This window comes from Chrysemys picta, chromosome 18 (genome assembly GCF_011386835.1).
Source record: "Chrysemys picta bellii isolate R12L10 chromosome 18, ASM1138683v2, whole genome shotgun sequence".
Taxonomy (NCBI): Eukaryota; Metazoa; Chordata; order Testudines; family Emydidae; genus Chrysemys; species Chrysemys picta.
In genome coordinates this window covers 4,912,327-4,926,045 of record NC_088808.1, presented here as the reverse complement: position 1 = coordinate 4,926,045, position 13,719 = coordinate 4,912,327, and positions in this window count along the sequence as shown.

Genomic DNA, 13,719 nt, shown 5'->3' with positions numbered 1-13,719 from the left:
TGCCGGGGAGCCGGGGGCACCGAGCGCCGGCCGGCGCTGCCGGGGGACCGGGGGCCGGCGGGGCAGAGTGCCGGCGCTGCCGGGGGCTGGCGGGGCAGAGTGCCGGCGCTGCCGGGGGCTGGCGGGGACACCGAGCGCCGGCGCTGCCGGGGGCCGGCGGGGCAGAGCGCCGGCCAGCGCTGCCGGGGGACTGGGGCCGGCGGGGCAGAGTGCCGGCGCTGCCGGGGACCGGGAGCACCGAGCGCCGGCGCTGCTGGGGGGCCGGCGGGGCAGAGCGCCGGCCAGCGCTGCCGGGGGACCGGGGGCCGGCGGGGCAGAGTGCCGGCGCTTTTGGGGAGCCGGGGGCACCGAGCGCCGGCCAGCGCTGCCGGGAGACCGGGGGCCGGTGGGGCAGAGTGCCGGCGCTGCCGGGGAGCCGGGGGCACCGAGCGCCGGCGCTGCCAGGGGCCGGCGGGGCAGAGCGCCGGCCAGCGCTGCCGGGGGACCGGGGCCGGCGGGGCAGAGTGCCGGCGCTGCCGGGGACCGGGAGCACCGAGCGCCGGCGCTGCTGGGGGGCCGGCGGGGCAGAGCGCCGGCCAGCGCTGCCGGGGGACCGGGGGCCGGCGGGGCAGAGTGCCGGCGCTTTTGGGGAGCCGGGGGCACCGAGCGCCGGCCAGCGCTGCCGGGAGACCGGGGGCCGGCGGGGCAGAGTGCCGGCGCTGCCGGGGGCTGGCGGGGCAGAGTGCCGGCGCTGCCGGGGAGCCGGGGACACCAAGCGCCGGCGCTGCCGGGGGCCGGCGGGGCAGAGCGCCGGCCAGCGCTGCCGGGGGACTGGGGCCGGCGGGGCAGAGTGCCGGCGCTGCCGGGGACCGGGAGCACCGAGCGCCGGCGCTGCTGGGGGGCCGGCGGGGCAGAGCGCCGGCCAGCGCTGCCGGGGGACCGGGGGCCGGCGTGGCAGAGTGCCGGCGCTTTTGGGGAGCCGGGGGCACCGAGCGCCGGCCAGCGCTGCCGGGAGACCGGGGGCCAGCGGGGCAGAGTGCCGGCGCTGCCGGGGGCGCCCAGCGCCGGCGGGGCCGAGCGCCGGCGCTGCCGGGGGCTGGCGGGGCAGAGCGCCGGCCAGCGCTGCCGGGGGACCGGGGCCGGCGGGGCAGAGTGCCGGCGTTGCCGGGGACCGGGGGCACCGAGCGCCGGCGCTGCCGGGGGCCGGCGGGGCAGAGCGCCGGCCAGCGCTGCCGGGGGACCGGGGCCGGCGGGGCAGAGTGCCGGCGTTGCCGGGGACCGGGAGCACCGAGCGCCGGCGCTGCTGGGGGGCCGGCGGGGCCGAGCGCCGGCCGGCGCTGCCAGGGACCGGGAGCGCCGAGAGCCGGCGGGGCCAGGGGGTGCTCGGCTGGGGGTCCGGGGGGTGCTGAACGGGCCGGGGGGCCAGCGGGGCTGGGGGGGTGCTGAGCGGGCCGGGGGGGCCAGGGGGTGCTCGGCCGGGGTCCGGGCCAGGGGGTGCTGAGCGGGCTGGGGGGCCGGGGTGCTGAGCGGGCCGGGGGGCCGGCGGGGCTGGGGGATGCTCGGCCGGGGGCCCGGGGGCCGGCGGGGCCAGGGGGTGCTCGGCCGGGGGCCGGCCCAGGCTGGAAACGCGGGGGGGGGCAGCCTGGGCCGCTCCTCCTCCCCCCACACCCCCCCTTACCTGCTTCAGGCTTCCCGCGAATCAAATGTTCGCGGGAAGCAGGGGAGGGGGCGGAGTTGGGGCGGGGACTTTGGGGAAGGGGCGGAGTTTGGGCGTGGGCGTGGGCGGGGCTGGGGTGGGGCCGGGGTCCGGTGGAGTGTCCTCCTTTTGGAGGCTCGAAATATGGTAACCCTACCCTATATTTCCCCTTGTTGTTTTTCTCCTCTCATCCCTCTGTAAATAAATATTTCCCTTATTATATCCACTGTACTTTTCCTGTGGGTGGTTGTGTTCACGCTGGGGAGTTTGGAGTTTGGGGTGGAAGGGATTTCCACTGGGGTGGAAGGGATTTCTCCTGCTGCATTCCTGTGCGCGCCTTCTCTTGGCCAGAGCTGCCTGCAGAGCAGACTCCATCTTGGCCACGAGGGCGCTAAAGTTACAATTATTTCTGACAGGATCCGGATTCAGCTTTGCATGGTACACAGAGATGGCGGTAGTTATGGAATATTGATTGTTGTCCTCTTCCATTTTCATTTCACCGCATCTGTCCTGTTCACTAGGGTTACCATCCGTCCGTATTTCCCCGGACATGTCCGGCTTTTGCGTCTCTAAATAGCCGTCCGGGAGGAATTGGTAACAAGGTTAAAATGTCCGGGGTTTTTTTCTCCCTTGCCTCCCTCCCTCCCTTCCATGCAGAGTGTGGCTGCTGATTGGGCGGCTAGGCCGATTGACCCACTCCCATTGGCCTCCAGCAGCCAGAGCCCTCCCCTGCTCCCCCCTCCCTCTCTCTGTAGTCCTCTGTAACACACAAACCGACCCACGTGGAGCCAGAATGGTAAGAGGAGTGGGGGGGGGCAGTCAGGGAGTGGGGGATTGTTGGATGGGTCCCCAGCCTCCACCTGCCACCCCCCCTCCGTGCATCCCCCCCTCCGTGGGTCCCCCATCTCTGTCTGCCTCTCCCTTGTCTGCTGTGCTGGCTCTGGCAGTACACGCAGACAACTGCTGTCTGCTGCCCCCAGGTCCTAGTGCCCCCATCCACTAATGGGAAGACAGGCTGCCCTTACCCTGCCCTTCCACCCTAGCCCTGAGCCTCTCCAACACCCCAAACCCCCCAGCCTTCATCCCCACACACCCTAATCCTCTGCTCCATCCCTGAGCCCCCTCCTGCATCATGAACCCCTCATCCCCAGACCCACAGCCCTCACCCCTGCATCCCCTCCTATCCCCAAACTCCCTCCCAATCCCCCTCCCTCTTCCCACACACCCCCTCCTGCCCTCAAACTTCCTCCTAAAGCCTGCACCCCCTCCCTTTGCACCGCCTCTCACCCCCAAACTCCATCCCAGAGCCTGCACCCCTCACCCCCTCCTGCACACCCACCCCCTGCCCCAGCCCGGAGCCTGCACCCAGCACCCAAACTCTATCCCAGAACCTGCACCCCTCCTGCACCCTAATCCCCAGCCCAGGACCTGCACCCCAGACCTCCTCCCCCCACCCAATCCCCCTCCCAGAGCCTTAGGCAGGTGGGGTGGGGGGTTCTGGGCACCACCAAAATTTCTACAACCCTGCCACCCATGCGAGTGGATAAGGGTCAGGGCAGTCAGGGGACAGGTAGGGTCCTGGGGGGGGGCAGTTAGGGTAGGGGGTTCTCAGCAGGGGACAGTCAGGGGACAAGAAGCAGGGGGGGTTGGGGTTCTGAGGGGAGCAGTCAGGGGGTGGGAAGTGGGAGGGAGTGGATGGGGCGGGGCGGGGCTAGGGCGGGGCTTCCCTCCCCCCCCCCACCAGTGTCCTCTTTTTTGTTTGTGGAAATATGGTAACCCTACTGTTCACTAGTGACCCAAAGGTGATCTCATTCCCACTGAGGTTCATTTGGATTTACACTAGGGTAATTGCAAATTGTATCTTACTTTTAGCCAAATTCTGAGCTGTAGGACTCCAGTCTTATTCACTACCTGAGCCATCCCCGGAACATGGGCCATCCTGTCACTGAATGAGGCAGGGTCTTGTGGAGGAAATAGTCTTTAGTTATGCAGTCATATGCTATCTCATAATGCGTATTCACAAACAGGCAAAGGTTAGGCTACACCAGTGGTCTCCAAACTTTTTTGATCGTGCACCCCTATCAGTAAAAAAATTTTGAGCACGCACCGCCCGCCGCACTGCAGGGCTGGCTCTACCATTTTTGCCACCCCAAGCATAAAAAAAAAAAGCCGCTTTGGACTCCCGCCCGAACTGCCAAAGCAAAACCAAAACCAAAACAAAAGCCGCCCGGACTGCCGAAGCGGTGCTCCTCCTGCCGTGCACCTTGAAGGATCCTCTTGCGCACTCCCTGGGGTGCGTGCACCCCATTTTGGAGGCCACTGGGCTACACAGCCGTAACTTTGGCATTTCCTGATTTTTGAATGCTTGACTTTGCGACCCGAAGGCTTTGTTAATGTAGTTTGTGTTTGGAATATTTCATAGGCACCTTCAGAGACCAGAAACTCCAATATTCCCAATACTCAGGCACATCAATGTGCAGTACCAGTAGCATTCTAGGAGACCATTTGTGTGAAGAATATTTTTAATCCCTTACGACGTGACCAAATCAGAACTGATTTGGGAAGGATATATCTGCTATTTCAGGCCAGCCTTCCTGCCAAAGTTAACGTTTCAACCCCTCCAAAAATAGGTTGCCGCAGTTTTGTTCTCCTTTCATGGCCTTCCCTCTCTAAAACTGTTCCATTGTTTTTACTCAAACTTTCCCTCGGGATCCCCCACCAGAAGACTTGGAACATAATCTGAGAAAATTATAAGCAACTGAAAAATGCCCCATAAAATGAGAATACTTAGTAAGCCTTAACAATCGGAGGAACTCTTATATAGGTACAGAACATACCACTCCTTCCTCTGCAGCTCAGTTCTGGGATGCATTCCACACAGGAATGAGGGTTACAACCATGTAACTGGGGGAAAACTAAGTTCTCTGAGTTTGAGAGCAAGAAGCTGCTGGGAGGAGCCTGGGTTTTCTTTGTGTAATTGTAACGGGGTCAGCACCTACCTCTCATGAGCGCCCCCTCTGATTGGGTGTGTCTGCAATCTTTAAACCAGTCCCAGCCCTGCCATGGGGCAACACCCCCAGGGCTTCCTCCCTGGAGGCAACGGTTTTGCCCTCTTAGTCAGTTTTGGCCCCAGTCTTCAGATGGATCTCCTGAAAGTTCAGTCCCCTTCTGGGGGTTTACTGATGTCCAATTGTAGGCCCTTCCCCAGTGGCCTATGGGGGGGACCCAGGCCCACCCACCACGCCAGGTCCCAGCCCAAGAACCCTAAGAATAGCAGCTATGTGCCACCGTGGCCCTTTAGTAAAATGGTCTTCAGTTCCCCAGGCCAATTCCCTGCGGCCCCAGGCTTCACCGCTGCCTTACCCTTAGCTCAGGGCTCTTCCAAGCTCAGGCCCAGCAGCCAGCCAGGAGCTCTTCCTTGCTGCCCCGGTCCCTACTAGCACTGGGCAGTCCGTTGTGCTGCAGCTCCCTTTGACCAGCCAGGAGCCCCTCTGCACTCTTCTAGCTCCAGCAAGGAACTGAACTGTCTCTGGAGCTGTAGCTCCTTTTTATAGGCCTCTCCTGGGCCCTGATTGGCTGCTTCCCCTGCAGCCACTCTAGCCTGCTTGGAGGACCTCTCCACTACTGTTTCCTGGAACGAGTCTGGCAGGACCCTGAGGCCTCCAGCAGGGGGCCTCTGGTCCTAGTCCACCCTGTCACCGTCATACTTTTCTGAAACAGACAGGGGACCAGATGGCCATCTCCTTGCAATGCTAGTCTGGTACTCGCAAAAAGAAGAACAGGAGGACTTGTGGCACCTTAGAGACTAACAAATTTATTAGAGCATAAGCTTTCGTGGACTACAGCCCACTTCTTCGGATGCATAGTCCACGAAAGCTTATGCTCTAATAAATTTGTTAGTCTCTAAGGTGCCACAAGTCCTCCTGTTCTTCTTTTTGCGGATACAGACTAACACGGCTGCTACTCTGAAGTCTGGTACTCGGCAGGGTTAGGAGTCCTACTCTTTCAGGCAGGACCAACAGCTTCACCTGCAGCTACCAAGCTTTCCTTCACAAATAATTCAGACGTGCAGAAGAGATAGATGCCCTCGGACCTCTACTGAAGGCCAGGCAGAGCCACTCTCTGGGTGCTGATGGTTCACCATCCTGGGACAGCACAGGCCCAGGGGTGGTGCCCACCCCCAGATGGGAGGCTAACATTGGTCTGAGCAGCAGATGAAGAAGACCTGAGGCAAGCAATAGATGGAGAGAATCTCTGGGGAATTCATGCTGAGATGTAGACTGGCTTCCCATCTAAATTCATCTAGCACAGGTGCTCCCAGGGTCCTGACACCTTGAATCCTGTGACAACAGGCTTAAACATGCAGCCAGAGTTTGTGCTGTTCCCCTTGCTAACACCGTATGTGATGTCCTGTCCCTTTAAATGTTCCTGGGGCTCTGTGAGCTCTCCCCTACTCAGCCTCACTTTTGTGTTAGTTTCAGGTTTATAGCCAGAATAAAGAAAGCGCCACAGACGGCTGTGTGCCCCTCGTCTCTGCTGGCGACAGAGGATTTCTGTCCCACACATATCCGGTGCACCTAGTGCCTGAACAAGAAGAAGAAAAAGTAAGCAAATACTACTACTAAAAAGGGGGTTAAGGCACAGGGCGACAGACTGCTGGTTTTGCTCCTGGGACAGTGTGAACCAGCCAGTGACGGGGGAGTAGGAAAATAAAGATTGAACAGAAGAAAAAGCTGCTGCCCACAGCTTGTGCAAACAAAGAACCAGTGAAGTGGAAGCAGCAGCCACCTTGACTGACCTCCTGCAAGCAGGCAGGCAAACAGCCTTAGTCTGCACTGAGGGTCTACAGCCAGCAGAGGGAGCCCATGTTTGTTGCTGCTCTGAGGAAGTTGTCGGAGCATTGTCAGTTTGGACAAACATTAAGGCCTGGTCCACACTAACCCCCCACTTCGAACTAAGATACGCAACTTCAGCTACGTGAATAACGTAGCGGAAGTCGAAGTACCTTAGTTCGAACTGACCGCGGGTCCAGACGTGGCAGGCAGGCTCCCCCGTCGACACCGCGTACTCCTCTCGCGGAGCAGGAGTACCGGTGTCGACGGCGAGCACTTCCGGGATCGAACCCAGAAGATCGATTGCTTACCGCCGGACCCGGAGGTAAGTATAGACGTACCCTAAGGCTTGGTCTACACTACCCCCCCTAATTCGAACTAAGGTACGCAACTTCAGCTACGTGAATAACGTAGCTGAAGTTCGAAGTACCTTATTTCGAATTAGTTCAAACTTACCTTGGTCCACACTCGGCAGGCAGGCTCCCCCGTCGACTCCGCGGTACTCCTCTCGGCGAGCTGGAGTACCGCAGTCGACGGCGAGCACTTCCGGGTTCGACTTATCGCGTCCAGACTAGACGCGATAAGTCGAACCCAGAAGTTCGATTTCCAGCCGTCGAACTTGCCGGTAAGTGTAGCCAAGGCCTAAGTGATGCCCTGCATGACCCGTTAGTCTCTGGATTGTGCAGTGACCAGGACCGGAAGAAGCTATTGACTGTATCCACGCTTACATTCAAAGAAGGCTGTTGAAGTGACTGTTGCAGTGGAGACCGCAGAGAAAGATTCTCTGGAATTTAGTCTGAACCGAAAAGTTTACCTGCTGCATCGGCGAGACAAATGACCACGGGAGCATGAGAAATTTCTGTATGGTCATTGTACACAAGCCTCACACTCTGTAAGGGATTGCTGGGCACATCAGGGTATTTGCAGAAGAAAGAACACATTTCTGTGACCTCTTGCACAGTTCAACAACCAGCAACACAATGTCACCATCCATTCAAGGAGACTATGAAGACTGAACCTCAGAAAGGATGGAAGTTGGGAATTCATAATGTGGGACAAGACAAGCTGTCTAGTGATGTTGAGCACTAAGCCTGGTATCGGAAGCTGGAGTCAGAGATGGAATCTGGGTTAAACGCTTGATTGAGGCAGTTCCTACAAGAATGGAGCTTGATCTTGGAGCTGCTGTTTCACTGATTTCTGAAACCACCTATCACCAGACTTTGTCACAAGTTTCCCTGGAAGAAACCTCCATGGTTTTGAAGACTTATACTGGAGAAAAGTTAGTCTCAAAAGGGATAATAATAATAAAAAAAAAAATATATGGAGATATACCTATCTCATAGAACTGGAAGGGACCTTGAAAGATCATTGAGTCCAGTCCCCTGCCTTCATTAGCAGGACCAAGTACTGTCCCTGACAGATTTTTGCCCCAGACTCCTAAATGGCCCCTTCAAGGATTGAACTCACAACGCTGGGTTTAGCAAGTCAATGCTCAAGCCACTGAGCTAGGTAGATAATCCGGCGTTTTACCTTTGTATGTGATTGACAGACAGTATCCACCATTATCTGGTAGATCTTGGCTTGAGAAGCTCAAGGTGAATTGGACTGAGATCAAGGGGATCATGAAAGCACCTTGAAATCTTCAAGAAATACTGGACAGACACTCCAAAGTTTTTGAAAAAGAAGTTGGACAGGTGAGCAATGTGTCAGTGAAGTGCGCTGACAGCCAGCCAAAATATTGCGAGCTCAGAGTTGTGCTTTATGCTCTGAAGCCTCTGGTGGAAGCTGATTTGGACCATTTAGTGAACACTGGACTCTTGTCACTGGTTTCACACAGTGAGTGAGCTACACCCATTGTACCAGTGATCAAGAAGGATGGCTCAGTCCAAATATGTGGAGATTTCAAAGTGACACTGAATCCAGTGTTACGTACAGACCAGTATCCACTCCCTCATATTGACGATTTGTTTGCTACTCTTAGGCGTGGATAGTGTTTCAGTACATTGGTTTTGCTCAATGCACACCTACAAATGGAGACTGATCCGGCATCTCACAATATCTCACAATCAACACACAAAAGGCTTATTTTGTTACAACAGATTGCCTTTCAGTATCACATCAGCACCTGCCCTGTTCCAGAAAGCCAGGGATGAGATTCTGAAAGGACTGAACAGAGCCCCGTGCTATTTGGATGACATCCTTGTTACAGGAAAGGATCAAGAGGATCATCTTCAAAATGTGGATGCTGTATCGCAACGTTTGGAAGACCACGGCTACATTGAGACAAATGTGAGTTTTTCATACCTTCATCTGTTAGTCTTTAAGGTGCCACCAGACTCCTTGTTGTTTTTGTAGATACAGACTAACACGGCTACCCCCTGATACTTGATACCTTCAGCTGAATACCTTGGATTGAAATTGATGCCACAAGCTTAAGGAAATCATCAGAGAACGAGAAGACAGGTCTTCCAGTGCCCCCAACCAGAGAATGTGTCACAGTTATGTTCATTCTTAGGACTGCTTAACTACTGTGGTAAATTGCTGCCTACTCTGCTGATAGTATTGGCACCTTTACATGAACTGTTACAAGCAAAGAAAAATGGAAGTGGATAAAAGAGTGTAAGTGTGCATTTAAGGAAGCAAAGAAACTGTTCACATCAGCCAAAGTTCATACGCAATTTGATGCTTCACCATATGGAGAAGGTGCAATTCTTTCCAATGTTTTTTTCTAATGGGATGGACTTTGCATCATGGACACTCACTACTCCTGAGAAGACCTATTTGCAAATAGAGTGAGAAGCTCACAGCATTATCTTTGGAATTCGAAAGTTCCACATGGTTGACTCTATACTTTACAATTCTGTCATTAGCTGCTGCTCGTATGCAACAATGGGCACTGCTACTTTCAGCTCATTCCTATGTTATTCAATTCCATAAAGGGACTCAGCGCACCAATGCTGATGGGCTGTTACGTCTGCCAGGCCCAAGTTCTCGTCAACCCAAAGAAACGTCAGATGAAGTGTTCCAGCTCAATTTGATGGCTAGGTTACCCATCACTGACCTCAACAAAGAATGGTGTACTTTTTCTTGTGAAGGGGATGGTACTACAAGGTACGATGTTGGATCAAAAGAATCCCCAGTTTACACAATTTGTGTCATGTCAACGTGAATTATCTGTGAATTATGGTTGCATCTAATGGGGAATGCGAGTGATCATTCCAAAATCACTCCAATCTCAGGTTTTGGAAGCTCTTCATGCAGGTCATTGTGGCATTGTACAGATGAAGGCCATAGCCTGAAGTCATGTCTGATGGCCAGGGATTGACAAAAAGGAAGGTGAAGTGCTGAACTACGTGTCAGTAAATTCAGCATGATCCTGGCTCCACTCATCTACACCCTTCGTCACGGCTTCAGACTCCTTGGACACGTATTCATGTGGATTTTGCTGGCCCTTTAGAAGATTATGTTTTTGGTCATAGTCGAAACCCATTCAAACTGGCTAAAAGCTTTCAGAATGACTTCTCTTACAGCTACTAAGACCATTGGACATCTTTGTACCCTGCTCATCCAGTATCATTTATTGTTACAGTTAGTGAATGACAATGAACCTCAGTTTTCTGTTCTGAAGAATTTCAGAGGTTCCTAGCTTCAAATGGAATATATCACATATGCTCTTTACCATCCAGCTACAAACAGACAGTGGAATGCTTTGTACAAACACTTAAGCATGCCTTAAAAGTTAACAAGTCTATTCTGAGTCATCAGCAGCAATTGGACAATTTCTTGCTTGTCTACAGGAACACATCACATGCTACTTACCCAGGAGTCACCGGCAACTCCTGAAGTGTTCTTCAAGTGTTTCCTGTTGGGACCTGCTGCATCCTGATGTTGCCTCACATGTAGCCAAATCCCCAGATATGTAAATTGATCAATGATATGAAACTCATCATCATTCTTTTCAAGTTGGAGACTTAGTGTGGACACACAACTACAGCTGTGGAGTGAAATGGGTACCTGGAGAAGTTGTAAAATGCACGAGACCTGTTTCATTTGTGGTAAAACTATCCAATGGTATTTTTTGGAAATGACGTATGGACTAGTTGAAGCCTCAACTAGTACCAGAGTCCAGGGATGTTCCAGTAGCACTTCCTGCTCTTACGACTCCTAATTTTGATGGAAGAAACTTTGGTACTAGACACAGCTGATTCTTTACCACCAACTGTTCCTGTTGTTCAGGAAATTGCCCCAAACCACCACCACCATCACCATCACCATCACCATCACCATGTTATCCCAAGCGAGTGCAAAAACCAGTTATTACCTGAATTTGTAGGTTGCTATTCCAGGGCAGAATAATCCCTTGCCATTTAAAAGTCTGTAGTGGTCCACCTGCAACGTTTAGTTAGGTTATATCCTGGTTGATGTTAGCCAGGTGAGTGATAATGTCTATGTGCTTAGAAAGCTTTTTAAAGCAAGGTGGACAAATGTGATGTCCTGTCTCTTTAAATATTCTGTACTCTCCCCACCCCGTGCACAGCCTCACTTTCCCATTAGTTTCAGTTTTGCAGCCAGAACAATGAAGCCAGCACAGCAGACAGAGGTGTTTCCATCAGAGCCCTCTGCCTCCGCCTGTCTATCTCCTTCTCTGCTGGCTCCAGATATAGAACACTACAAGTTCAGACGCGCTCTGGAGAAGGTTCAGGCACTCGCCCTGGGAGAGGGAGTTGATTCTTAAATAAGATTCAGCAGAACAAACTTTTCAGCCAGTTTCTGCATTTCTTTGTGCTCAGCAAATACTTTCTTCAGTGTTTGACTGCGGGGGCCGTCCTCTAATGGTGGAGAATCATCAGGGGGTTGTTGTTGGTCTTGGCGCTGAACAAGGCTCCTTCATGAGTCTGAGGCCAGATAAGATTATCGCCACCGGAGAGAGGTTGAGGCAGTTTTGGTTTGGTCTCTTTTACTTCTTGTGGATCCCTTTTGCCGCTGTTCTTAGCTGCGAACCAAATCATCAGAGCATTTGGGCTGATGTGAAGCAGAACCGTAGCACGCAAGGAAAGTGGGTAGTGCTTATAAAGGCCATGTTGGAGCACAAGGAAGGGGGCAGAGTCCCGTCCACAAAACCGGGGCAGCACATGGAGGTCAGCAGAGCCCTAGGGAGAAAGGGCAGACGTGGAAGGCGTTAGCAGCCTGTGTTATAATCTGGGGTAGCCGTGGTTTAAGAGCGTGGGGGCTACAGTCCTGGCCATATGGCTGCTCCCAGGGCATGTGGCCCTCTGATTTGGGGGGAGTTAGGTTATCGCACTGAAACTGATTCTTTCCCTTCTGCTGCGGATTTGGCTGTAGTGCAGTTTAACACAAGCCCTGGTGACGGCCTGGAGCGTGTCATTAGCTCACGGCCAGAGCAGCTTGGTGGGCCGGATGCTACCGGGTCTGAACAGAGGACTATGGAAAAGAACCGGAAGAGGAGCGGAGGGTGCGAAGCAGCAGCTGGGGGGCACAGTGCCCCACATGGGGTTGATCAGCTCCGAACAGGGACGCAGGGAATGTTACAGAACAGGAAGGGAGACGGGCCTTGTGCACAGGTGAGCTGTGTTTTAAGCCTACACTTGCAAAGGGGCGTTTAGGAATCAAGCCCTGCTGGGCAAGACATCAGAGCAGCTGTTAGTATCAAGTCCCCCCACACCAGTGGCAGAGTACCGCATGGGCCCACGGGGCCGCAGCCAATTTGGGCTCTCCCGCTGCAGACCTGTGGCGGGAGGAGCTCTTCCTCCCTGCGCTTCTCCGGTCTCGAGGCCACAGCTGGGGGGAAGAGAGCGGAAAGGAGCGAGCAGGACCGGGCTGCAGGGGAAGGGGTGGAACAGGGTGGGGATATGGGCAGGGCCGCAGGTGGAATGGGCGGAACGGGGGCAGGACCACAGGTGGAAGGTGTGGGGCAGGGCCACGGTTCTGGCACCAGGGCCCCGCCTTACTTGCTCAGGCCCAGGGCCCCAGGAGACCTTCATCTGCCTCTGCCCTGCATGCCCCCCTCTGGGAGAGGAAATGACCCCCCTTTACGTTCAGCATTAAAGAGACCAGCCTGAGGGTTTCTGATTACTCAGCCCACATGAATCATCAACCTGCCGCCTGGAAGGCTGGCTGCCTCCTCCCCGACATAGAATCTAGCTCAGGAATTGTCCTGTCTCCAGTTAAAGCCTTCGCGGAGCATCCCAAGCTGGGGGCCGGGGGAACCTGGAGGTCCTGTGTGAGTCAGAGCTGGAGGAGAAGTGCAAGGCCACTGGGAAAGGTGAGGCACTCCACAGCTGGGCTCCCGCAGAACCTGTTCCAGCCTTCCCTTCTTCCACACGTCTCTGGAGTCACAGAGTGTTGCCTTATGGGACTGTCTGGCTCTGGCTTCTCTACACCTACCCTGGCTGCTGCCCTTGGTCTTCAGTTGTCCAGCCCTGGATGCACCTCGTGGAACAAAAGGGTTCGGCTGCCCTGCAGAGGCAAGGCCCAAGCCCTCAGATTTGCCACTAGCCCGAGAAAGAAAGTCCTGCCCTGACCAGCCCTGCACCGTTCTCATTATTACACCGGCTCCTCTGTTAGCTGGCGGAGGCTGTAAGTGCCGCTGACCAACTACCTAAGAGAAGAAATAACAAGGGAATGTTGTCGCATTTCAAACTCACAAACCGTAGCCCTGGGTGGTGCCACCCCGCCCACTGCCAGGGCCTGGGTGGCAAACCGCCGAGGAGCCAGCCAGCGGTCAGCGCAGGAGTAGCCGAAGCAGGGACCTTCAACCATTCAGAGAACTGGACTTTCTCCGCTCTGCACTGATTGGTTATTTCCTCCAACTCTCACCTCCCCCCCTCCACACACACACACCTGCCCCTCCTTCTCATTCCTTCCCAGCCCTGTCCCTCTCTCCACCCTTCCCTTCCCTTGTCTTTCCATGTAGCTGATCTCCTCTCAAGTAAACCTTCCCCCCAGCAAACATTGTGCTGCGATGTGCTAGGGACGGGGGAGGTTTCCTTTGCTGCCACCCCACTGTTCACCCCACTGGTGCATTCCACCCTTCCCTGCCCTGTGTCTGTCTGATCTGTTTAGATTGTCAGCGCTTCAGGGCAGGGACCATTGGCTACTCCATTTCTGTACAGCGCCTAGCACAACGGGCCCCAGTCTTGGTCCTTTTGCACCACCGTTAAAAACAGAGATTGATAATAAACTCCTGAGGTT